General features: G+C 47.3%; 1 protein-coding gene across 1 annotated transcript in view; it reads right to left on the bottom strand.

Moving 5' to 3' along the window:
* CCDC3 (coiled-coil domain containing 3) overlaps positions 1-13288 on the bottom strand; it is a 73081-nt gene that overhangs the window by 2609 nt on the left and 57184 nt on the right. The window lies entirely within an intron of this gene.

Raw genomic sequence — 13288 nt, 5'->3', positions numbered from 1 at the left:
AGCACAAAGCTCAGGGACTCCATCCGATGACAATCAGCTGCAGAATAAGGGACAGGACTGAGTCCCCTCTGGGGCAGTCAGTGGCAGAGGGTCAGCAGCACAGGCAGCTCCCAGGGGTCACTGCTCTAAACCCGTGCTCCAGATGACTGGCCGGGCACCCCACATGCCTCGCCAGTCCTGCTCCGAGCGCCGGCCTGCGCCCCGAGCTCCTGGGGACCCTCGTCCTGGCGCTCTGCTGCTCCTCAGGATCCCAGTGCCTTGCCTGCTGCTGTCCCGCGTCCCCAGGGAAGGTGAGGGGTTTCCTCAACTCACCGGCCCAGCTCCCTGCTCCAGATAAGGATGCTGCGTGCCCTCTGGGCTGCTGCCTGCCGACTGCCGCCCCCAGCCTCTGGGACGCCCGGCACGTGCAGCACGCTGCGACGGGGCCTTGGGGCACCAGCTCTCCCCAAGCCCTGGCCGCGGCTCCCTCTCTGCTGCAGGGCTGCAGGCACGGCTGACTGCCGCTGCCTTCTCCTCCCAGGGCCTTCGAGGCTCTTCAGAGGGGTCTCTCTGCTCCCTCCCCTGGGTCAGCTCTCCCCAGCTCTTCTTAGGTCTCCTGCGTCGTTGCCCAGTCACTGTCAGCAGCCCCCATGCCCATTCGGCTGCTGCTTTTATCCCCTCCGGCCGTCCCTCCCTGGCTTGCAAACCGGCTGACCAGGGCTCAGGGTGGCTGGCCCCCAACTCCGGCCATCCCCCTGCCATGCGAATGAGGGGATTGAAAACCCCTTCTTTCGACTGGCTTCTCCTTTTCCAGGGGGCAGGGCTCCCCTGCTCCACCCTTGGGGTTGCTCCGAGTTCACTGGTACTGTTTCTAGCCCAGGGTGAGTATCTCAAGTCAATCTGGTGAGCCCACACTGGCAGTCTGTTACATCAGCTATCAAAATGACATTAATGAGGCTTATTTAGGTCATACAGGCTGTTTGGTTGGTCTCCAGGTAGAAACCTGGCCCATTTCTGCTGCATGATTTGGCGCTGGGATTTGAATTCAGCTGATTGGGATTTGCCATTAGGGAAAAAAAAATCTATATTCAAACCCAGGGTTTGATTCTAAACTGTATAAATCCAAGGTTTTGGCTCAGTTCTGCCCTTTATTCTTTGTTCTAAAAGCAGAAAGAAGCTGACCTTCAAGGCATCTATGCTGCATGGCTCAAATCTTCCCCTCCGAGGTAGAGAAGTTGGTTATTGTTTTAATACAGGGTACTTTATGTGGTTCTGTTACATGAAACCTTAAAAAGGCAAGCTCTTATCATCATTGTAGGGACAGTCAGGACTCGGTGACCTTTTCTTTACAAGGTTTTTCCACGGGGCGTGGGCAAAATCTCCTCCTGCCCTAATCCCACCTGGTATTGATTGAAGTGTATTGTACCAGCTGCCTGCTGCCTTCTGCCCCACGTGCAGTGTCTTAGTGCTGCCCTTGCTCCAGCAGTCCTTGTGCAAAAACCCACTCGTTTCAGCAGCAGTTCTGGCTGAGTCACAGCGACAAGACAAGAACGGGCCCACAGTTTGTGGAGAAGTTTGAAATCCCTGAGGATGGGAGAGGCTGAAGGGAAACTGAAAAGCTATGGGATGATCTAAGATGGCATCAAATAGCTTGCCTGTAAAAATGCCAAGTGCCTCTCTCATAACCCAAGACATTTCACCGACATTTCACCTCTCCAGTACCCTGCTGTAATGATTCAGCTGCAAAGTTTTCTCTGATGTATATGATCATGTGATTTTTTTTCTCCCCCCACCTCTTGTTTCAGCCTTTATTTTAGGTTTTTCCCTGTTATAGTCATAACAAAACTATAAAAATCAATTTTAAAAAAGGATGAATAATGTTAACCCAGAGTTTAGAGAGATGAAGGGTTTAAATTCTTGGTGTTTAATTGGTGTAAAGTACAATAGTGAATGAGAAAAAGTCATTTCCAGAGTGGTTTTTTTTTCCTGTCCTCTCTAGGAAAATCCTTCTCTTAACTGCTTAATAAAGCAGGAGGCAAGAATTTCTTAGGGCGATATCTTTTATTGGACTAACTGTATAGTTGGGACAGTTAGACAAGCTTTCGAATACACGATACTCTTCAGTGGGTCTCCATTGTGAGCGGAGGATTTCAATACCTTCCATGTTACGGTAGGGTAAAAGTGATGTTGTAGCTGTGATAGGCTGGGAATTATGCAAAACGTGATGAAAAATATCTTGCATTCGAAAGCTAGTCTAACTCAATCCCAACAATGCAGTCAGTGCAGTAAAAGACATCGCCCGAAAAAAACCCTTGCTTCTCAAATAATTTCTGGACTACCATGTATACATCATCAATTTTACACTACAAACTGAATAATGAAATTCAGTTCAACAGTTAAATGACTGGACATTTTGGTTAAGTTTTCCTGCTCAATTATTCTGATTTTTAAATGTACATCAAGGTCTCCCAGAGCTTTGGATGGGCTTCCTTTGGTGCTTCCCCTGGTGTGGAGTTTGCATAAGAATGACATTTAAATAAATAAGTACATCCTTGCTGAGATAATTAATGTTATAGGCTATTTTTCCTCATCTTGCTCTGTAATGTTTTTCAGTGAACCAAGCAGGGGGCAGGGAAATCATGCTTTGATGGGTAATATTTCATTTCCTTTGGAAACCCACCAGCAATTGAATACCCCTGCAGGATAATGCAGCAACAGCCTCCAGTTGCAGCTGGCTACTTGGATTTAGTCAGCTTTGATGACACACTGTGAGGTTTTGCTGGGGATGGAGCTGTTTGCAGTGCTGATGCTTCCCATTAAAGTTGCTTAGTAAACACACACCAAAAGGACTGTAACCCTAAACCAAGGCCAAGAGTGTTTGGAAGAGGAAAATGTTTTCTGTTTTTCAAATAATGCATATTTCAAGTGAACTCTTCTAGCTCTTTGAAAACTCAATAACTTTTCCCTTTCATTTTTCTCCAGTCCCATGCAACACCTCAACTGGAGCAATAATTAGATTAAAGCCTTACAGTTTTCCCTTGCATTTTCTTAAATTAGGGATTAATTAAGAGGGGAGAAATGAGACCTTCACATGGAGGCAGATTAGAGCACCGTGACCAACTGCAAGACCAACATGCATCTTCCTTTGAAGTTTCCTGTGGAAGCCACTACCAGAGACATGCTACTGGGGTAGATCTACCAGTATGGTGATGCCTGGGAGGTGTGCCTTTATCCCAAGAAATGGCTACGAAAGAATCATGGCTTTGGGTGGAGTAGGCATCGAAGAGGGGTGCAACTGCACCGCTGCACTCCCCTCCCTGGTCTAAACAATTCCAGGCTCTTTGACCAGCCTGGTCTTTTAAAACTTCAGGAGCAACTCTCATGTACGACCACTAGATAGAAAGCCCAAACCATTGTCAGGAGTGAGATACTTGTGCGATGAAACCAGAAACTAGTGTGATCGTGGAGAGCCAAAGCAAAGTGGAATTGGCCTCTGTACAGGTCTCCTTCAGCACCTTAGGCACGTAGGTATATATACAGCAAAGGACCTGCAGCTTTCAGGCTTTGGCCACCATGCCTTAATGTGCACGTGAGTTGGCAGGAGATTTTTCCCCTCTGTCTCTGGCAAGGGTGGGCTTCAGGAAGTTCTGCCAACCAGGAAACAGGTCAGACCACCCGGAGGTGCGCTGGGCGTGAGGCTGACCACCTTACTTCTCTGTGAAAGAACAGAAAGAATTTGGGAGTGCAGCCGACTGAAGCAGGGATTGGGAGGAAACAAGGATGGAAAGAGGATCGCTGTTTTAGAAAGCACGGTCAGAGGACCTGCCTAAGACTTGTGCCTAATGCAGCACCCAGCAAGTCTATTGTTAATTCACGGATTATATACATCAAAGTAGCAGTCTGAAATATTTTGTTATAATATATCTTTGTTGTTCAAACGTTCATTATGTCCTAAGGGATACATTTTGTTAATCAGCCATTAAAAAAAATCAGCATTTTGCCCAATGATTGAAGGCGCGCGCATTCTTAGAGCGTGCGCCCACAAAAACATAGTTTTTTCTCTAATCTGTATTTTATCCATAAACTGACTTCTGAATGATTGGGGCACTGAACTCTGTTCTCCTGCATCAAAATCACAAAGAAGCTTTGTAGTAATGACATAATGAACAGGGACTGCTCCTCTGAAAAAGGCAACTGGAATGTATATGCGCTTCAATGCTAGCCTTTATACATTATGAACTTCATATAAATGATCAAGCTCGGCTTTGTAGTAATCAAGTAGCTATGGGTTCAAATCCCAGCAGAGCCAAATCAGCCCTTCATTTATCCAAGGGAGATAAACGGAGTTCTTCATTGTGCATTGTGAGAGGTTCTTACTAATTAAAAAAACTATATTCTCCATTGTTTGAAGTCTTTAAATCCAGATTTTCCAGAATATATCATGATCTAGTTCAGGCGTGGGCAATTATTCGGGCCAGAGGACCACTTAGGCAGTTTCGGAGAGCTGTTGCAAGCTGGGTCAGCACCACCCCCACCAGGCGGACTCAGCACCGCCAGCCTGGCCCACAACAGCTCACCAAAACTCCCTAAGTAGCTGTGTCCCGGGGCCATGGCCCAGCCCCTCACTGTCCCCACCTGGCAATCCTAGGGTCCCATGCAAACCGGCTTGGGACCCATATGGGCAGGGCATGCTTGGCTGGGCGGACGGGATGGGGCTGCAAGTGGTGTCTGGGAGTGGGATGGGTAGGCAGGTCTGGAGCCAGGACTGGGACTGGGCTTGCAGACTGGTGACAGCACAGGGCCAGGGCTGCAATCCACTCCCTGCACGCCCTGGGCCCCTGTTCCTGGCCCTATGCTGTCGCTGCTATGCAGTCCCATCCTGATCCCAGCCCCACTTACCCATCCCACTCCCAGATGCTGCTCCCTGCCCGCCTGTGCCCCATCCCCATCTGCCTGGCCTCACAGGTCCCAGGCAGGTCTCCACAGAGACCCGTCTGCACACTCTGTCCAGTGCCCATGGCAGTGGGGGTGGGGTGGGTGGGCTGGGGTGCCTGGGTGGTGGGGCCAGGTCCAGCAGTGGTGGTGGAGAGCATTGGCAGGAGAAGGAACCACCGCTATGGAGGATGCCAGGACAAGTCTTGCCACTCAACCCTGCTGTGCACCTGGGGGCGATGGGACTGGTTGCGTGCACCATAGCCTAGGCTGCTCCCCATGCCTGGAGCAGGTGAGGCCGAGGTACCCACCACAGGCCAGACAGACTGTCTTAGTGGGCTGGATCTGGCCTGCGGGCCATATTTTGCCCACCCCAGTCTAGTTGGAAAAGAGTATAAGGTTCCTTCTAGCACTAAAACATACCAAAACAAGGCCTCATCCCCTTCTGCATGGATTGTAAGGTTTCCATGATACTTCCCATAAGAGTTGGGGGGATGGTTGTCTTGGTTTGTTAGCCATGAAGACTTCTGTCCTTGTTCATACTGTTAGGTACATGATGTCTGTTATTCAGAATATCATGTGATAATACATGCAGAAGGGATGATACATTCAAAGAAGGGAATGGGAGCATTCTCCTGCCCCAAAAGTGGACCTCTTGTGTTGTGAACCCTGTTCCTCTGTAGCTGAATTCTCCAGAACCAGGTACCCTCCCTGCCCCACTGCTATTGTAGAAGAGAGCCGGTCATTGCATTGACAACCCTGCTGTCCAAAGAGACCACATGCAGGTAACAGCCATGGCTGTGATTTCAGCTTCCCGCTCAAGAGCACAGCACATGGTCCAGGAAAGAAAAATCCCAAACTAAGTTCCAAAACCAGATCTGCACCACCAAGAACACATTACCGGCAGCACTTGGCATGCCCAATGGAACAAATGACATCTGCTCCCTCTGGAAATGCTGTCCTAGCATTTCTGATCGCTTAGCAGAGTGGTTGCCCCTAATCCTGTCTGAATGGTGTATCAGCACCTACAGCAGATCTCACAGCTTAGCTATAAATCAGTCCCTGAGAATAGGAGAGACTGTTCACATTTGCTGCATGTTGTGTAGCCACTTTGCATTTTACCACTGTAAAGTCGGGTACGGGCTCTTAAACTGAAGCCCTATCCAGCATCAAACACTTACCTTTCACTGCTCATGTATTTAAACATAGCAATAATTCATTCGCCCTCTCTAGAGGGACCTGGAGGCAAACATAGCTCTCTCTTGTTTTTAACTAGGTACAGGTCTGACTTATTGAGACATGCCTTCGGTTGGGAAGGAGGACTCTGTACCCCAGGACTGTACAGTGTGAATTGGACAAGATACAGTTAAGACACCTCTCCCTTGGCTGGCAGAGGAACCCATAAGTAGGACTTTTCACCTGGCCAGATTTCAGACTTGATGCATCACCTCCTCCCCCAGTCAGCCCCAGCGGGTAGGCAACGTGGGTGTTTTTGAGAGAAAACGGACACATTGCTTAGCACTCCTGCAGAGGTTTCAGAAGGGTTTTGGCAAGTTGAGTTTGGAATTGGATGACAACCTCCACCTACACAAGCCTCCCGACCAAGTCACAGCTATGCTGAAGCATGTAAAAGCCCCTCTCCACACTTCAAAAGCCCTCTCATTGGGCAAACTAGTTACACACAGCAGTACCCAGTTAAAACACATCCAGCTCGTGTCAGAAGACCTAAATGGTGACTTAAATGTTATGGAAACACGTTACAGACCTGGGGTGAGAGCCTGGCCTGATTGAAGTCAATAGTAAAAAATCCTGCTAACTTCACCGGAGGGGAAGGGGGTCAGTATTTCACCCTAGGACTTGATATAATTCACAAGGGTATTATAAAAGCTAGGGTCTCCGAACTTGTGTACAGTGCCAAACTGAGAGAAAGGAGGGGGAGAAGCATGGCAAGATGGCTGCCCATCAGTCACTAAATACTAGATGGTGTATGTTTTCTTGGGAAGAGTCAAGGTCCTTTGCTCTGTGGGGACTCTGAATGGAGGAGATGGTCTTAAACTTTAGGAGGAGAGTGATCACTGTTTGTAATCCTAGCACTGCTGACTCTGCTCCCTCATGCTTTCCTCATACATGTACCCCCGACCACCTGTGTGAAACGTCCGCTTCCTTTTAGAGCCATGTTTACCAAAGTGTGACGTATGAAGAACAAGCATGAAGCCCAAAGACAAACATCTTAACTGTTCTCCAGAAGCCCAGATTTGATCTTTAAGTGAAGAAAAAGTTTTCAATGGTCACAGCTGTGGAGAAACCACTAAAAACACCAAGAAGAAATAATAAGGCATTGATGCCTTACCTGAACTTTCAGAAAGCCAGAAACAAGGGCTCTAAGGTGTTAACTGACCTCTTTATTTCAGTGGGGGTAGGGACAGAAGTTACACATAAGCTGGTATAAGCAAACAGAAACCAGGTCCGCAGTAGCTCCAGTGCGGGGCTTTCCCTGGTGCCACGCGAGCTTGGGAGCTGCAGGTGTGCCACGCGGAGCCCTTGCAATAGAGGTGGGCTGAGCAAGCTGCGCGCCTCGCCCCCACGCGCAGCACTGACCGGAACGGTGCATCACCAGGCACCAGCACCTGTGCAAGGCACAAGCAGCCTGAGCGCCCCCACCAGCTGCTGGTGCCAGCAGCAGGGGCTGTATACCATGCGGGGAGTGAGTGGGGGGTCCCCACCCCCCCACCTTCCCTCACACCTCATACACCCACCCCCTGCCCCCACAACTCCCCCTCATACACATACCCCCGACATCATATACACAGCCACACCCCTTACAACCCCCCCCACACCCCACCAAAACCCTTTAAGTGGCCCTCTAGCTGAAATAATTGCCCACCCCTGCTCTAACACCACCCCCCACAGAGCTTCTGGCCTGGGCTTGTGGCTGCATTTCCAGAATTAAAAGTGAACATCTGTTCGCTCACTTATTGACTCAGTCTATACATCTTAGACCAGGGCGGGCAATTATTTTGGGCAGAGGGTCACTTACTGAGTTTTGGCAAGTTGTCAAGTGCCTCATTTCCCTCTCTGGCTCAGGGAAGCAGGAACAGCCCCACAGTCCCAGGTGAGAAGCCTCTGCTAGGCAGGGGCTTCTGGTTGGGGGGGACTAGGCTGGGTGGGCCTCACTGCTGGGTCCTGCCATCAGCTTCCTCTGGGTCCTAGTGCCCCTGGCTCCTGTCATCTTTGACAGGCAGCCAGGAGCAAATAAATATTAATTTTCTAAATTTGTTAGGGGTCCCATGGGCTGAATCCAGGCCCTGGGCCATATTTTGCCCACCCTTGGCTTAGACTAACCTGGGAAGATTGAATTGATTCAGACTTGGGCTTTTTCACTGTCTGTACTTAGCTGGTGGTAAGTCAAATGGTCAGTGATGGTACTTTAAATGTCACCATTCCTATCTATTGCACTGCTCATTAAAGCAAGTCAGAAAGGCAAAGTGGAGTCTGGCTCAAAAGACTAGTCTTGAGCTGGAAGAAGGTGGAAGATGTGTAGGCCTTCAGTGAAATGGCCACATTGCAGCAGAGTGCGACTAATCTCACATTCTCAAGGCAGGGGGGAAAAGCAGGTAACCTCAACTTTCTGAAATGTGGAAAACTCTGCCCAGGAGATTGGAAAGGCAAGGACAGAGCTGCTGAACCCAAACTCAGCTTCAGAGTGCAACTGCTTAATCCCTTTGAGTTTTATAGCTGGGACAAGCTGCCATTTGTAACTATAACAACCGCCTGAGAGATCATTTGAGACATCACTTAAGCGCCTGACCCAGGCAGTGTTGACTGAAATGTCTGCTCTTGTTTTCCCTGGCGCTTGTTGAGTTTGCTAGTACGTGGCGCTGACATTCTCATCACTGGCTAAGAATGGCCCAGGGACTGACTCCTGGCACTGCACGTCTCCCTGGAAAATGGGAACTCTGTTTACAAGTTGTAGCCTAAGATTTACTTTCCAAAGGCCAGTGTGCCAGCAGCTTCACCAGGACGCACTGACTCAGCAGAAAGGCTGGTGTATTTATAGGGACGAGGTGTTATTTGTAAAGGGCAAAATATTCTCAATGTGCTCTTATTCTTATTTAATAATGTTGTTAAGCTCAATGGACATTTTCTTAAACTATTCCCTGTAATAAAACCCCATTAATTTAAAAGAAATAACCTTCCTTTCTAGTGGGGTGTTTTGGATTTGTAGTGAGCAACTGAAGTCCTTATTCTCAGCTCTGGGCTACCAGGGTTTGAGCTCTTAAGAATAAACTGTGATTTCCTTTGAACAGAGTTGGCTTTGGATGTATTTCATGCTGATGAAAGTAGCTGGACTGACAATCTTGGAAACCTCTCTCTATCCATAGTACATGGGGCCCCAGCACTATATTATCTTTATGCTTTGAGCCTTGATTTGCAAGGAGCAGTTCTTTCAGTAACAGGTAGCAAGCCCATATAGGTCCCATAAGTCCCATATAGGCTGTGGTCCCTCTGCTGAGCTTGGGACTGTGAACACAAATTGGTCCACATCTATTACTTAATTATTTGTAGTAGGAACTTCTTTATACAATGTGTACTGATATATATGGGAAAAAGTCTCTGCCCCAAAGCAATTAGAATCAAAATGAACAAGGAAAATGGGGGGAAGGAGGTTTTGTCTCCATTATACAGATGGGGAAATGAAAGCACAGCAAGAGTAGGCAGAGGGGAGGGGGCTGCCCTGTCTTGCGTGCCTGTTTATGGAGATCTGTGTTCCTCCTGTTGTCTTGCCTGGTAATTGGCAGTAAAATAACTCAGCATGTTATGTAACAGCTAATGATGATTAGCACCTAAAGGCAGTACAAAGACATGGTTGACAGCTTGGTGTCTAACTCCTGTCTCTCTCACCTCCACTCCTTTCTGAATTTCTGAGAGCTTCAATCTTTCTGGGAGGTGTATTTCCTGGGACTCTCCATCTGACTGCCTCTAGCTGCCCACTGAACCTCGGGGGATCCATGGCACACATGGGACTAGGCACAAAAGTCAGTTTAATGGCATGAGCCTTTTGCCTTTTTGTTCATCAAAGAGGAGGTGGGATGGTGAAGTATACCAGATACATCTCCGTTCTCTCTCCTCCCAGAGCAGAAATGAAAGGTACAGCAGAGGGCAGGCCATGGATGCATCCATTAAGTTGATTGCTTCCTTGTGAACTACACTTACAGGGTCACTGTCAAAATAAAATCACATTTTTCAGAGGGAAAAAATCCCTTTCCTCTGTTACTACTCTGAATCCTGGAAGGATCATTAAAATGTATTTGATGTTACATGCTGTTTCAGGTATCCAGGTTGTAGCTGTATTGGTCTGGAGAATAAAGCAATCAGGGCTTGTGGTAGAGGTGATGTCTTTTATTAAACCAACAAGATTTTTCCAAAAAAAATTCTTTAATTGCAAGCTTTTGGGCACAAACACCCTTTATGAGACATCGGAAAAAGATTGTAAAAGTTCTCCTGAGTAGAAATGAAAGTTCATATTTCATATTTCCTCCTTCCACCCCCATTCTCATATACATATATACCGTAACAGTTCTCCTGGGTAGAAATGAAAGTTCATATTTCCTATAGGAAATATACATGAACTTTCAATTCTACCCAGGAGAACTTTTACAATCTTTGCTCCATTGCCTGATGAAGGGTGTTTGTTGCCTGAAAGCTTGCAATTAAAGATCTTTTTGGTGCAAAAATCTTGTTGGCCTAATAAAAGACATCACCTCTACCAAGAGCCCTAACTGCTACATGCTGTTTCAAGACTTTTTGCACTTCACTCTGTTTGGACAAAGAAATGACGCTACTCAGGTTCAGGATTTTATACTCTCTCCAAAAATACAATAAAACCATGCCATTTTCATTATGTTACCATTTGTTAAAAAAAAGTCTTCTCAAAATAGCATGATTATACTTAACACTTAATTAGGACCTGTCAGCTTCCCTTTATATTTTTGAAGATTGAAAAATGCTGTGTGAATCTGTCTGCATCTGAATTTGTTTTACTTGGCTTGGCTTACAGTAGGAATAGTTCAATTCCCAGCCCCCAACAATATTTCAAAGAAGAGATAAAAACTAGAATGACCCAGAAATGAAGTGTGTTGAGTTCTTCTCTACTATGGACTGCAAATATGAGAGCTGGTTTTAGAGGAACCAGAAAGTACTGATATGAAAGCCAGACATCTTGCTGGCTTCTTATATTTATTTGAACTTGTCATCGCTGATTCTTAAATTAGTTGAAAGCTACCTTTACCATCAGTCTTACAACACCCCTTCGAAGCCACAGAACCTTAGTTTATTTTTATGTTCCTATTAATTACGTTATCTATAATAAGGTAATTATATAATTATAGTGTGTGCGTGTGCGCGCGCATGTGTGTGTGTGTGTTGGAAGGGCAGGAGCAAGTACAAGTACAAAGCTATTAAAATAAATGGACAACTAAGTGGAGGAAAGACAGAGCACCAGTTCTGGCAACTGTGTGCGTTGTGCCTTGTCTGCACGGGAATTCAGAGGAGAATGATCAGAACGGTCCAGCAGATGAAGAAAGCGTGAAAAAACTGGGATTTGTCTACCATAAAAAAAGATGTAACAAAAGCAGATAAATGAGGAACATCACAAGCAAGGTTGATCAGCAGCAGCTCCTGTGCGCTCTGCCTTAGCACATCAGAAAGACGGGGGTGTTTAATAAAACGGGACATTTCACACGAGCCTTCGTTCCACCCACACCTGCCTCCTGAACCATTTTTACACTTTGCCTTGAAGCATCTGTTGTTGGCCGTTGTTAGAGGCAGAGTGACAGATTATGTGGACCTGGGGTCTGACTGAGTCCGGTCACCCCTGGGTCCCAGAGGATCTCCCGCAACACTAGACACCCCCCAAAAAATGCTGGATTTGTGAATTTGAACTAAAAAAAATCAAAGTCTCCCCATTCTGCTGGTTAAAGGTAAACAGATGATTCCTGCTTCGAGTAAAAAAAACTGCAAGAGTGCTCCCACACTGCCTAACCTCACCCAAAAAAATGAAAGCCCCATCCTATTTTTCTTCAGCCCTGGGATTTATTGCTCCTGGACAGCACAATCAAAAGCCCAGGAATTCTGTTATCCATAAATCAAAATTAGGGAAGGACGATAGCTTTTTTTGCTCAAGGGCTGAAGTGTGCACATCATGAAGTAAATGACTGCCTTTGTCTCCAAAGAACGCAGAACAGTGACATTTACTCTAAGTGGTGTCTGTGAGCTCCTCCCCACCAAGAAATACTATGAAAACACACCAAACATATAGGAAACCAGCACAGCAATGCTCTTTCTTTTCAACTGCTGAACTAAATAGCATTCCTCCTGTCCCCAAAGACAGGTGGCTGTCTCCACAGAGGCCGAGGTCTCCGAGATGGACAAGATCTCCCGTGGTCTGCTTCCTGCCAGTACCGGAGTGTCCTTCACAGATCGCGCTCCAGGGCTTTGCCCTGTCACGTGGTAATGGAGTCAAACGGCACGGCTTTCACCACCTCCTGCAGAGGACTGAGCCACTTTGCCCTATTTGGAATTGTCCCTATTACTAAGCCTGTGTTTTCCTTTTCTCAGCTTCCTAGATTAAGCTCTTCTCACCCTTAGTTCTCCTTAAACAACCCTTCCCACCTCTGAGATTATCTCTTTCAGATACAGACGCAATGCTAGGCTCGAAAAAGCCTTGGCTGGGATGATCTAGTTGGGATTGGTCCTGCTTTGAGCAGGGGATTGGACTAGATGACCTCCTGAGGTCCCTTCCAAACCTAATTTTCTGTGATTCTGATGCTGTCACTGTGGAGATAGATTTCATAGACATCAGGGCTGGAAGGGACCGTGGAGGATCACCGAGTCCAGCCCCCTGCCCTAGGGACAGGAAGTCAGCAGGGATCACAGGATCCCAGCAAGATAAGCATCCAAATGTGTTTTGAAGGCGTTCAAAGTTGGTGTTTGAACCGCCTCCGGTGGCAGGCTATTCCAAACCTTGGGGGCTTGGACAGTGAAAAGTTCTTTCTTATGTCCAGCCTGAACCAGTCACCATGGAGTTTGTGACCGTTCAATTTTGTCATCCCTTGGGGGGTCTGCTGAACAGTCACTCCCCCAGATCCCAACGAGCACCCCTGATAAACTTATAGGTGGCCACCAGATCACCCCTGAGCATGCACTTTTCCAGGCTAAAGAGCCCCATTGCTCTCAGCCTCTCTTCATAAGGTCTGTTTTCCTGACCTCTGATCAAGCACGTGGCTCTTCTCTGCACCCTCTCAAGCTTCTCCACATCCTTTTTGAATTGTGGAGCCCAAAACTGGATGCAGTACTCCAGCTGTGGCCTCACCAAAGC

The sequence above is a fragment of the Crocodylus porosus genome, unplaced genomic scaffold (assembly GCF_001723895.1).
Source record: "Crocodylus porosus isolate Cpor-Errol unplaced genomic scaffold, CroPor_comp1, whole genome shotgun sequence".
Taxonomy (NCBI): domain Eukaryota; kingdom Metazoa; phylum Chordata; order Crocodylia; family Crocodylidae; genus Crocodylus; species Crocodylus porosus.
Note: the sequence above shows the minus strand (reverse complement) of the source record. Positions and strands in the feature narration are given on the sequence as shown.